The sequence below is a fragment of the Callospermophilus lateralis genome, chromosome 3 (assembly GCF_048772815.1).
Source record: "Callospermophilus lateralis isolate mCalLat2 chromosome 3, mCalLat2.hap1, whole genome shotgun sequence".
NCBI lineage: Eukaryota > Metazoa > Chordata > Mammalia > Rodentia > Sciuridae > Callospermophilus > Callospermophilus lateralis.
The window spans coordinates 182,732,695-182,745,742 of record NC_135307.1 but is presented as its reverse complement, the minus strand read 5'-3'; the positions used below and the strand labels follow the sequence as shown (position 1 = coordinate 182,745,742).

Genomic DNA, 13,048 nt, shown 5'->3' with positions numbered 1-13,048 from the left:
ATGGTCTTTGTCTCAATGAACTGCATTTGGTGGCTTAAGATGGAGACCTCAATGTTAGTCCAGGAGGCTCCTTTCTTCAATCCTATTCCTCCTCTCCAACTCTCAAGGTTCTAATGCGTCTGCTTCCTATATTTTATCTCCCAACATGCCTCCTGATCTGAGAGTCCTGGAATATGGAGACTCTGGTACTCCTAGAACATACTTCCAGCTTCTCTGACCTCACCCATGCTGTTCCTTCTGCTCAGACTGACTTCTCGCTCCACGTTTGCAGGGTAAACTCCACTGATCTTTCAAGTCTTTGCTCAAATGCTTCCTCCAGGAAGCTTCCCTGGACTGCCCCGAACTTCCTTCCTAGGCTCCAACTGCAATTGGCATATAACTTCAACACAGCACTTCTCTTATTGGTGGGATCAAATTTGCCAGTTCTAGGATTTGTCTAAGGAACATTGTCCATGGCTGAATTTCAGTTGTACCTCCAGCCAGGCTGGCTTTGGCTCTGTATTTAGTTGTCCAGAATCTGACTCTGAAATGCAAATTGTGTGTAAGGAATTGATTGATTATGGAAATTTCCTGGGGGAGACTGGGCAGGGGATGGGAAGGCAAGACAGGGAACGGGAGGAGCTTCTGGCCAAGTCCTGCAAAGGCTGGCTGCACCCTGAGCCTACAGGGGAGCTGTATAGGGTGGGCAATACATACCAGATATTCCAAGTCCAGAAAGGGAGCTAGAACTGGCTTCATTGTTTCAAAAATGAATGGTCCTTTCCTCCAAAAGGTAGAATAACACTACAGCATTATAGTAGGTCATTGTGCACATGACAAGTGATGGTATACAAAGAAATTTAGACCTAAACCCAGAAGATCTTATTTTCTCAATAAATGTAGCTACTGTGTTTTCACTAAGTTACAGGAAAAAAGTTTCTTGACCAAGGAGTCTGGAACATAAGTAACTCAGAAACTGCCCAGTTGCTTTGGGAAATCCTACCAGGATCAAGCCATCCCCTGGAACTGGTTGTAGAGACTACCACATAAACTCTCAAGGAGTAGTGGTGAACTGGCCTTAACTGAGATGCAAAGTGGGGTCAAGAGGGTGGCTTAGTGACTAGTGTTCACAGGGCATCCCCAGGGAGAGAAAGGGAGGTGCAGCAGGTGCCTTGCTCACCCTGGTCTGTTCTTTGAGGATGACGGTGCCCCTGCAAATCCCAAATCAATCCCAGCTTTAAGGTGTGCCTTAAACTCTTCCTTTCAAACTCTTGACACTAAGAGAAAAAATAAATAAACCAGTCAACAAACCACAGAGCCTTTATCAAAATAATTCAAGAGCAGCAACGCTTTGAAATCAAATTTATACTAAGCATCATTAATAAAACATCCATTCCTGCTCCAGGACGTGTGTGGACGTTATCCTATTAAAGACAGCAGCTTATGAGACGCCAGGCCTCAGCCTGTAGCTCAGAAACTGCTGGAAGGTCTCAGCAGAGCGGGGCCACCCTCTCTATGCCATGAGTAGACTCCATTCTTCCTAAAGAAGGAGGAGACATTTCCGTTTGCTGGGGCGCTCATTCACCTCCAGCAGGAGCTAAAGATGGAGCATGGCCCGGGCCATTAACTGAAGCTCCCCTCCGGGAGCCAGTGAGAGCGACCTCTCGGATTGAGCTGACTGGCTCCGTGCTGCTTTTTATCCGTTTTTCCAAAATTGTCTTCTGGGGAATTTGTAGAATTTGTCATTTCAGCACCCCAGTGCCTTTGAAGACCTGAAAAGTAATCTACTGCTAGAGAGAGAAGCTCATGGCCCCAGAGCCCCATGGCGTCTTCTGGAAGCAGCTGTTGGTAAAAGGCTAAACAGATTCTTATTTTTTTTTTTTCCTCTTTTCCACAAATGTCTCAGACAAAACCACAGTTTCCTTATTTCATGGTTACTCTTCTATTATTAAACAGACCATGGTCAGGATTGTGAAATGGAATGTAAGAGGTCTTAAAGGATGAAAACCATGTCGAAGGGGTCTCCATTCAGCCATTTTTTGGCTGCTATTTATTGAGCACCTATAATGTCCTGGCACCAAGAAATAGGCAAATAGGCTTGCTATATACAATGACTCCTGTGTGTATATGTATGTGTGTGTGTGTGTGTGTGTGTGTGTGTGTGTGTGTGTGTGTATGAGTGAGATTTTATTGTGAAATGGTTCAAAACTACTAGAAAAAAAAATGAAAGATTAGTACTAAGAAGACCTGAAAACCCTCGGCACAGATTCAACACATGTTAACATTTTGCTACATTGACTATTTCATATAGGTGATAGGTTTGTATGATATGCAATACACACACACATATAATTTTTAGCTGTTTGAAAATTAATTACAGAAATCATGACACGACCCATTAACAGTTTAAAAATAAGAGCATTCTCCTACATAGCCACAATAGCAGATGACATATAAGAAATTTGGCATTAATTTAAAGATGATCAAATATACAGTCTATTTTCGTATTTCTAATATTATTTCTAATAACATTAAACCTGATTTTATATGACAAAACCAGAGTGAAAAACACTTCTGGAAAAAAATATTACATGGCTCGTGGTGCATATTTCTCACTGTATCTTGGCAGGAGGTCCCCAGAGATAGGGAGCTTCTCCATCAGTGATGTCACCTCTGGTCACTTAATGAAGACAGGGTCCACCCGCCCCCTCCACTGCAAATGCGGTACGTTCTTCTCTTTGTAAAGGTGCTGTGCTGTGACAGAGATGGTATTAACACCCTATTCCCTCAAAACTGTCACTCGAGGGTTGTAGCGCTCCTTAACTAAAGTAATCAAGTGTTACATTGGTGCTCGCAAAAGGGTGGCTTTAAAATTTATCATTCACCTGTGCTTATTGATTAGCTTTCTTCATTTTAGAAGAGTTTTTCTCTCATCTTCCTTCCTGTGTTTACTATCCTTATTGACTCACAGATCATATGTTGACTCAGTGTACAGGCATCCACCACCATCATGACTCTTCTGCAGGCTCAGGCTGTCATGACGAAGGCCAGCAGGAGTCCCTTCAGGTGGGCTCCAGGTCCTTTTGACCTGCCCTCATTTGTCTTCCTTGCTTCTGGCATAGCACTGTGTCCTCTTCTACCCTGTGATGTCCCTCCCATGCACCTGAAGTCAACCTCTTCTCTAAGGATGCTTTCAGTGGTATTTTGGCCCTAAGATCTACATCTGACATGAGCTCAACATAGCGATATTGCCTGGAGGTACTACCTCTCCAGGTAGAAAGAGCTAGGGAATAGAATTTGTTTTAAATCATGATCTTATCCTGATCCAACCCCAAAGCCTCAGGATTCTTCTCCACCTTCTACCCAGACATCCCCTTCTCTCCCAGTGAAGATTCTGAATCTAGGATTTTCATTTATTCCATCCTACATATAAAGTAGTTTCAAAGTTACAGCAGCAATCCCGTGAACAAACAATAAAGCTGATTTGGGTTGAAGACCTCAATTTCTCTGTCTTCATTGTTTTTAAGGCTGTGTCCCACTGAAGATGGGCGGTCGAAATACAGTGTTCCGAAGTTCAGTGTTTATCTCCGTATGCTTATAATCTCAACTTGGTACCCAATTAGTTCCATTTGTTTCAATATTAAGGTTTTCCTTCCCCTCATCCTTTCTTAAATTAAAATGTATTGTTGTTGTTGTTGTTTTAAACAGGTGAACGGTTGCCTCTTTCAAAAGTCAAAACTCTTTTAAAAAGGGTCCAGCTGAAAAGTACTGCCTCTGTCCTTATTTTTGTTGCATAGTTCCCACCCTGAAAGACAGCCATTTTCATTCATTTCTGGTTTATCTTTCCAGTAGTTCATTTTGCAAAAAGTAAATGATATGTTCCTCTCCTCCTATTTTTCTGTAAGAGGTAACAGAATGGATACACTTGGCATCTTTGTGTTTTTTTTGTTGTTGTTGTTCACTTAGTATATTCTGGAAATCACTCCATGTCAGTTAGTACAAAATTCCCTTATTCCCTTTATAGCTCCAAGGTACTTCATTGTGTGGATGAATATACCTAAGTGTCTGATGGACAGTTAGGTTGTTTCAATTATTTGCTATCACAATACTGCAGCAAATAGCCTAGTGCCGGTGTTGTTTGCTATTTGTGAAGATGTATCCCACTGGAATCAAAGGGCTTATGCATTTAGATACCCTTCACAGAAGTTGTATTATTTTGTCTTTTCTCCAGTGGGGTAGACTCATATAATCTTAATAGCAAATGTGAAAGAGGAAGCAGTATTACTTATTGTGCAATGGAGAATTTTAGGTTCCCATTTGCAATAATTTATAAAATCATAATTGATTTTAATAGCTAACATATATCAATGTATTCGGGCACAGCACCACATTCCTGACTCAATATATCAATTGTGTATGTGTGTGTGTGTGTGTGTGTGTGTGTGTGTGTATGTATATACATATATATATACACACCTACTTGATATTTTATATTATTAATCATATAATAGATATATTATTTTGTTTAATATGGTAACTTCAGCTGAAGCTCATGGGCTTTAATTGTAAAGAGGACTGGCACATCTCCAGAATGGGTACCTTTATGTCCACTTCTAATGAGCCTCATCATGTGGCTTCTCAGGTTACCAGCTAGAAGGAAACTGCATGTTGCTAGGGACAGGTGCCTCTCGAGTAACAAGATGTGGCTTGTAAAACTCTTAAAGAGGAAAGTAATAGGAAAAGCATAGATGGAAACCACAATATGGAAATAGGTAGCTCAGTCCACATTCATACAGCATCAGGGTAGAAGGCTGTACAGACCTTACTAAGTGCTGAAGGCGTCATTTCATTAGAGCTCAGTACATCACAGATGACCTTGAGGTATTAGAAAGGGTGGGGAGACATGTGATTGTGTTGTTTGGGTGTCCATTTGAGCTGGGCACTGTGCTGGCACTCTGTTCTGACAGTCAGTCACAAATGCTGTGATGCAGATGCTATTGCTACAGTTGGGCAAAAGAGGGATTAACAGATCCCAAAACCTTATCTGTGAGATCTTCCCTGACCACTGTTCCAAAATCTCCCTAGCACTCCTCTGCTTTGTTTTTTCTCTGTAGCATGTTGCATTTTTATTTCTTTATTATCTGTCATTCTTAAAGGAATGCAAGTTTCATGAGAACAGAACTTTGACTTTTTTTTGTTTACTGTTATGTATATCTGAGCACCAAGAACAGTGCTGGCCTATAGTATGTGCTCACTGACCATATGTTGAATGAATTAATGAAGGGATGAAGTCGAAGCCTATTTCTCTTTCATGATACCAGAGTGTCCCATGTATGGGCATTGTTTAATAAGTTCCAGGGTGAGTATGTTTTCTTTTTAGCTATATTCAAAGCTGATTCTTACTAGCTCGATAAAGTTGATCATTAGCATCTCTTCCCTCCTCAGTAATATATGCATTGAAATCAATCATGGTAGGAATATTTACACCATAGCAATTGGCCAATAGTTTAGTTTAATATTTCCTAGAGAGCTTTGGTCAAATAGAAGCACTGCACTGTGTTACACAATTAAAAGTCTATATTTGATGTCTTAACTTGTAAAGATTTATTAATCAGAGGAAATACTTTTTATCTAGTATGAGTACAAAATATGAGTAGGTTGAAATTATGTAAATCTCTGACTTTTCCCCAATAAAACTCACTTATATATTCTGGTATCCCCTGAACTAATCTCAAATTATTTTGATTTCTCTTAACCCGTTAAATTTTGAGTTTTCAATTCTGTGTATATATCAACAAAATCAATACAGGTGCATTAAGATAGTTTGGAAATTATAAACTAGAGCTTATATATTCTTATATGTATTTTCATACATACATACACACATATATAAATGCTCTAATCATTCACTTTTTATTTTTCTGAAAAGACTAGACATCTGAAAGCATAATAATTATTTTAAAGTTACCATAAATGGCATACTTGTTGGTCAGTTTAAGTTTTTATAGGTGTTCCACATGTAAGATGATGGGACAAAATGGGTTAACCAACAATCAACCAACAAATATGGCACCTGAAAAGGAAGGGCAGAAAAGACCTATGTGAGACAGATAGGAGGGGAAGTTCCTGTTGATTTGTGCAGGGCTCTATGGTTTATTGTTGTGGTTGTTGTTTTGGGGGGTGGGTACTGGGCATTGAACTCAGGGGCACTCGACCACTGAGCCACATCCCCAGCCCTATTTTGTATTTTATTTAGAGACAGGGTCTCATTGAGTTACTTAACCCTTCACTTTTGCTGAGGCTGAATTTGAACTCATGATCCTCCTGCCTCAGCCTCCCAAGCCACTGGGATTACAGGCATGCGCCACAGCACCCAGCCAGCCTCTATGTTTTTGTATATGCTTGTTAGCTACTTCTCATAAATATCCTCCAAGTTCACCATCTTTAATCCCACTTTTTTGATGGAGAGGAGGGGATAGAGGACAGGAAAGATAGGGAGAGGAGAAGAGAGAAGAAGAAGAAAGAAAGAGAAAGAAGAGCCGGGGAGGGGAGGGGAGAGAACCTCCCTTGATCACACTCTGTCCCCCTTTTCATTGAAATGAAAATTTCCCTTAAATTACCACCTGACTTTAAGGCACAAGAAAACATCTGGTTTAATTACAGTGAATTTACATGAACCCACTGACAAGAAGCACAGTTAAAATTAGCAATTTTAGTGTGCTTTTTTTTTAAGAGAATGAAATTATAAAGTAATTAACCTTTGTTGTAGAACTCTGTCAAAGGGATGGAAAGTTCCATGCTGTTTAGAAGAAGAAATGAAACTGTGGAAAGGGAAAATGTGGTTTCATTAAAGAATTATAAAGAAAATAAAAAGAAGGGAAAAGAGGCCCAGGTGTAGAAGTCAAGACAAAAAGGGAGCTTTTTAATCACCAAGTCTTTTCACGATGAGAGAAAGGAAAAAAGACTCAGTTAAATCAAAGGAAAGCCAGTCCACCGCGGTGAGAAGGGTGTCTGGACCTCCGGAAAGGTGATGAGATGGGTGGGACTGGGGCACCCAGACCTCCTGACTCTGCAGCTAACAGATGCTGTGGTTGCCCTTTGGGCCTTGCACCCAGCTGTCTACCAGGTGATGGGGAAAAGGAGTGATTCGAAAAATACTCAGAAACAGATGGATCTGAAATCTATCCAGGCCTTATTCTTTACTAACTTAGGCCACTTTTGTTAAATTACTTGCATTCTGTATGTTTTAGAGTCCCCATCTGTAAAATGGGGATGGCAATACCACCCGCCTCTTCAAGGCATGCTACGTAGGAGTCCACACGCAAAGTCCTCAGTGTGCTGTCTGCCAAGAACTGGGCTAAGTGGGTGTGGCCAACCTCAGACAGAGTAGGCAGCTCTTGATTTGCGGGTGTTTAACTAGGAAGCGTCAAACTAGGTATCTATGTGAAATTTCCATTTGCTGTGAACAAGGGGCCATTTTTGAATGACATCTACTCATTTTATAATAGGAATTACAAGCGTCTTGCCGTGATCACATCCAGCGTCTTTCACTCCCTCAAGTTCTGTAGCTCCAAAAGTTCAACCTTACTAGGATCTGCTTCCTGTTCACTTCCTTTATTCCCTTCTCTTTCCATATTAAATTTATCGACCAAGTATCACAATCACCCTTTACATACTCCTTCAATATTCCAGCTCCATTCTCATTTCCATGCTCTCACCACCCTGGCTCCTTCTGACTGTCTGCCTGTCCTGGGCCTTTCTTTTGTAGCTGACCACCCACCACCATTTTGGATGCTCCGAATGAAGCCAAGAGCACCCCTGGAGCAGGCCTTGAAAGTGTCCAGTGGTGCTGTGTTCCCTGGTCCCGTCACCCCTCCACTCTTCTATTCCTCCCCTGTCTTCAGAACTCCAGCCTCTCCACCCTGTCCTCACATCCCTTCATCACCTTGTTGCCTGTTTTACTGAGAAAATTGAGGCCATTCAAACAGATTCCCTCAACTTCTCATCAGTCACATCCCACCCAGATAGTTGACCTTTCCTCATGATTTTAGGGAATGAATCATTTGCTTTCTAAATAAAGACCAGTTCCTCCACTTAATGCACAATTCTATTTCCATTTACCTACGGGAGGTCATTTTTCCAGCAACTGTCTGCCGTATACCCTACATCAGAGTTTCCCTTTATAATGGATCATATTTATGACCTTCCACAAACTATATTTTTAAGTACCAAATCACCCAGTCCTACTTTCTCCTCTAGGTACTACCTCAGTCCTTCACTCTGGGCCTATTTCCCCTTCTATTTTCTCTTGAACACACTCAACCAAAGGAGTTCAAATCCCGCCACTGAGTTATTTCACTGAAACAGTTTTTTCAAGATTTACTGTGATCTTACCATATCTAATTGTCATTACTCAGAGAATTAGAGCTTCTTATTTCTCCAGCTGGCCATATTTGGCATAGATGGTTATAACATCCTTCTTTTTTGCTGGGCTTCCAGGACAGCACATATTTCTAGATTTCCTTTTCCCTCAGTGGCTCTTCCTCTTTGATCTTTGGCTGGTTCCTTTTGAGCATCTCACCATTCCTGGCTCCATCTCTGGGATTCTTTCCTTTGTATCCATACCAAAGGCAGGCCCCATCTTAAAATGTAGGCTCTGTGGACAGGCCATCTTTCTGCAGCTACTCAGCCCTGCCACGGTGGCAGGAAAACAGCCAGAAACAATATGTAAATGAATGGGTGTGGCAGTGTTCCAGTAAAATTTTATTTACAAAAACAAGCAGCTGGTTGGATTTGCCCAGAGGGTCACAGTTTGCTGGCCCTGAATCCACATTCATTTTCCTAATTGTTTTCTCCAATCTTTTGGCTTTAAATTGCATCCATATGTTAATAATTTCTCCAATTGATATCTGCAAGCCAGACCTCTCCCCTGCCCTCCAGAGTCATTTACCCAACTGTCCATTCAACCTCTCCACCTGGAGGGCTCCTTGGTATCTAGAGTTGAACACATGCAAAACTGAGCTACTCAGCATCCCTCTACCACCACCAGGCTCCCTCTGTCCCTTGATCTCGGTTAGAGCAGCTCTGTTTTATTACTGGCACAAGCCCAAAACCTTGGCTCCTCTCTTTTGTCAGAACAGAGGCCCTGCATTGCAGGACTCCAAGGAAAAACCTTCGTGAAGTATTGTCTGATTGGTGCCTCTGGCTTTGTGCAAAGAAGCAGCTTTGCTCACTCTCCACACCCAATTCACATCATGTTCTCTTGGCTCATCCTTCAATACAGAGGCTTAGAAATGTTGACCCACTTGCCCAAACGCTCACAGCCTCTACTGATGGCCCCTTGGTCTCATCCGCAATGATCTCCAATGTGGATCATGGCAGCAGTCTCCTGAAAGGTCTGTCACCTTCAACTCTGGCCTCTGCATTCTTAACACTGCAGCCAGAATGATCTTGTTAAGCCACGAGACAAATCACATCAACCCTCTGCTCTGAACCCTGCAATAGCATCGGATGTCACTGAGATTAAAAACCTCAAGGCTTTACAATGACTCATAAGGCTCCCAGATGACCAGAATTCTCCCTTCTGGTTGCATGTGACCTCATCTTGTTCTACTTCTGCCTCACTTCACGAATCTAATCATTGTTGTTTTCAAATATACCAAGTATGCCTCTGCCTCAGGGCCTTTGCATTTGCCATTTCTTCTAAATAGAAATGAACAGACAAGGCTGGCTCTCTCACCTCCTCCAGGTCTTTATTCTTCCAGTATCATCATCTCAAGACATTTTATTAAAAATTGGAAGCCCCTTACACCACACTTTGTCTTTCTCTCTCCCCTGCTTCCTGGGGTTCTTTAGCATTTATCATCTGACATACTGCTTTTTCACTGTGCCTTTTATTATCTATCTTCTCCCACTAGAACGCGCTCCACAGAGACAGGATATTTCTTTCTATTTTGTTTACTGCTCCATTCCAAGTACTTAGAACAGTGCCAGGTAGATAATATGCACACATAAATACGTTATCGAATCAATGAATCCTGAGTCCTTGGAGACAAGATAAATTTTACAATTATTTACCATAGAAATCAGAAGAAGATTGTAGAAAGCTGTTTAGCATCTGCAGTGAGCTATGAGAAAATAGAGCTTCTCTGGATCACAGTAGAACCCCATTCAGAAAGAAGAGGTTGAGGTAAGGACACCACTATAAATATAAACCATCCTGACTGGCTCTGCAAGAATTCAAATTAGTGATCTCCATGCAACGTGACAGCAGTTTCCAGAGAATGTCATGGGAGCAAGGGAAGGAGCCAACACATAGAGTACTTGTTTTGTGTCAGGCAACTTGCAAAGCATTTTATGTATATTAACATTGAATCCCTGCAACACTCTATGAGCTAGGCACTGTTTTATCCCCGTTTTAAATGAAAAAAAAAAGTGAGATCCGGAGATGTTAAGTAACTTGTCCCAGGTTAAACAGCAAACAAGTGGGAACAGAACATAAATGCAGGAAGTCTGACTTCAACCTGTGGCTGAGTCATTGCCCAATACTACCTCACAAGTCTAAATGATGAAAGGAAGAGTTTGGATCCAAGATGGTGATCTGATCCCCCTTTTAAACTGTCTTGCTAAGGAAATAAAATCACCATTAAACTGGCCCTGAGAAGAGGATGCCATATGCCTCCTGGTATATAATTTTATGCTAACTAACACACACCCATTCCAGAAAAAAATATTAATATAAGGCAACATAGGGGAGAGAGACCTGACTGGGAAGGAATGGCAGGGCTGAGACTTTAGGGAAAGAAAACCTTCTGCCACAAGAGGGAGAGACTTTCAAGCATAACCACATTAGATCCTCAGCTGTCACTGCCCAGGGCTAAAGGCAGGGTGGACCGTGGACAGGAGCAGGGATAGAGGGAGCTCTACATTGTGGGCCACTTGGGTCAGCTGTAGAAAGGATAAGAGCTTTCATTCCATGCCTGTTCCCAGAGCACATGGTAAATAAGAAAGAGAGGGCTCTAACAGGAAGCTGTGATTGAAAAGAGACACCCCAATTAAAGGAAGAGGCAATGCTTCTGATAACTACAGGCTGTCCCCCCAAACATCCAAAAGCCTTCTGCCTGCAGGTTTCCTTCACTGACCACTCTTCACTCCCCGACAAGACAGCTAGACCCCTTATCTGGCCAAGTAATGCAAGAGCATGTATAATTCCCGCCCTTTCCCTCCGAGATGGAAATACTTAAACAGGGGCTCGTGGAAAGGTTGCTGAACAGATGAAAAATGCCCTCGTTCTTATTAAAGGGGGCTGCCTTGATAATGCAGGATCGATATCCCCAGAATTACAGCAAGAAACTAGATACTTTAAAACAAAGACACTAATGTGCATTTCCAAATAAGAAGAAATAAGGGCTGGAATGAAGCACGTTCATGGAGTGGAAGTTAACACTGCAAAAAACATTCGTTCTCCAGCCCTGGTGTTTGCAAGAGTTCAGAACGATTTACTAGACGTGTGTTTAAGAAATAAAACCCATAAAGAAAAGCAAGGTCATGGTAGGCAGCTGGCTACTGCTAAATTAATGAGATGTTTATTTGTTTTATGCACTTGTATAGAATTTAATCCACAGTTAAAAGGGTAAGAAGGATAAAGACTATATATAATTTTATATCAATGTATTTGAAATCTAGGTGATAGAGGAAAATTCCTGGCAAAAATATTGATTTCAAAACCTGCTTCAAGGGAAGAAATTTCCTACACAGTTTTATAACAAACAGAGAAATAGAATCACTAATTTAAACTTTTCCAACAAAGAAACACCAGTTTCGGGTGGTTTTACAAGTACAATCAGACAACTGCTCAAGGAGTTTGCCATCCCAGGCTTACCTCCGAGCTTTCCAAGAGAGAGAAAAGAAAACTCTTCCCCTCCTCAGTTTATGACATGACTGTAACCTGACTTCAAAACCAGACTCGCTTGCAATGAGGAAAAAGAAATAAGATGCAAATACCCCAAACAAGACATTAAAGAACAACCCAAAACTGCACAGATAGGAAAAAAATTAATTCATTTCAAAAAATCCATACTGATTCAAATTTAGTAAGCCCATTTATGTAATTTGCTACATTAACATATTAAGAGAGAAAAGCATATTATTACTAAAATGGTTGTGGTTAAAACTCAGCATGATTTAAAAGCAAAATATCCTTGTATATCGGGAATAAGATGGGCCTTCATAATCCTATAAATGATAGCCATAAAATACCATACTTCAGAATGAAATAATAGCACCATTATCTTTAAAATTGGAAAAACACATACACCTGTCATTATTCCCATTAAATATTGAATTGGTGGCCCTCCTTGAAGTCAAGAAAATAAAACAGTTAAGATATTAGAAAGAATAAGACTGTTATTAACTATGGATGCTATGATAATTTACATAGATAACCCAAAGAAATTTGTATACAAGTTATTAGAATTAATATATTTGCTGAGATGTCACATTTAAGAAATCAATTGCATTTCTATTCGCCTAGTAAGAATGTGCTCTGTTCTTAAAGATACCGTTTATAATAGCAATAAAAATATAAGGTATTTAGTAATAGACTAACAAAAGTTTTCAAGATATATATAAAAATATATGAAACAGAAAAATATCTAGGAAAGCCCCGTAACAGAGATATACCATGTTTATAGATGAGAAAATCCAATATCATAAACACACAATAATATAAATACACAAATTGTTTCCCAACTGAACTTTAATTCATGCAATACAAAAGCAAACATTTTTTTTTTCCAAAATGTGCAAGCTGGTCCAAGTAAGTAGAAAAGGTAAGAATAACACGAAGAACAAAGTAATATAACTTGTTCTTTCAAATACCAAGACTTACAAATTATGATTAATTAATCAGGTGGGCTATTGACACAGGTTTAGTTCAAGAACAATTGATCAAAACAGAACTAGAAATAGGTCCATACAAGCCAAGTTTGGGTCTCCAATGACTCAGGAGGCTGAGGCAGGAGGATGGCAATTTAGAGGCTAGTCTAAACCACTTAGTGAGATTCTGTCT

At 40.5% G+C, this 13,048-nt stretch overlaps 1 protein-coding gene across 2 annotated transcripts in view; it reads left to right on the top strand.

Annotated features, from left to right (window-relative positions):
- Positions 1–13,048, top strand: part of Ptprt (protein tyrosine phosphatase receptor type T) — a 1,035,616-nt gene that overhangs the window by 652,628 nt on the left and 369,940 nt on the right. The window lies entirely within an intron of this gene.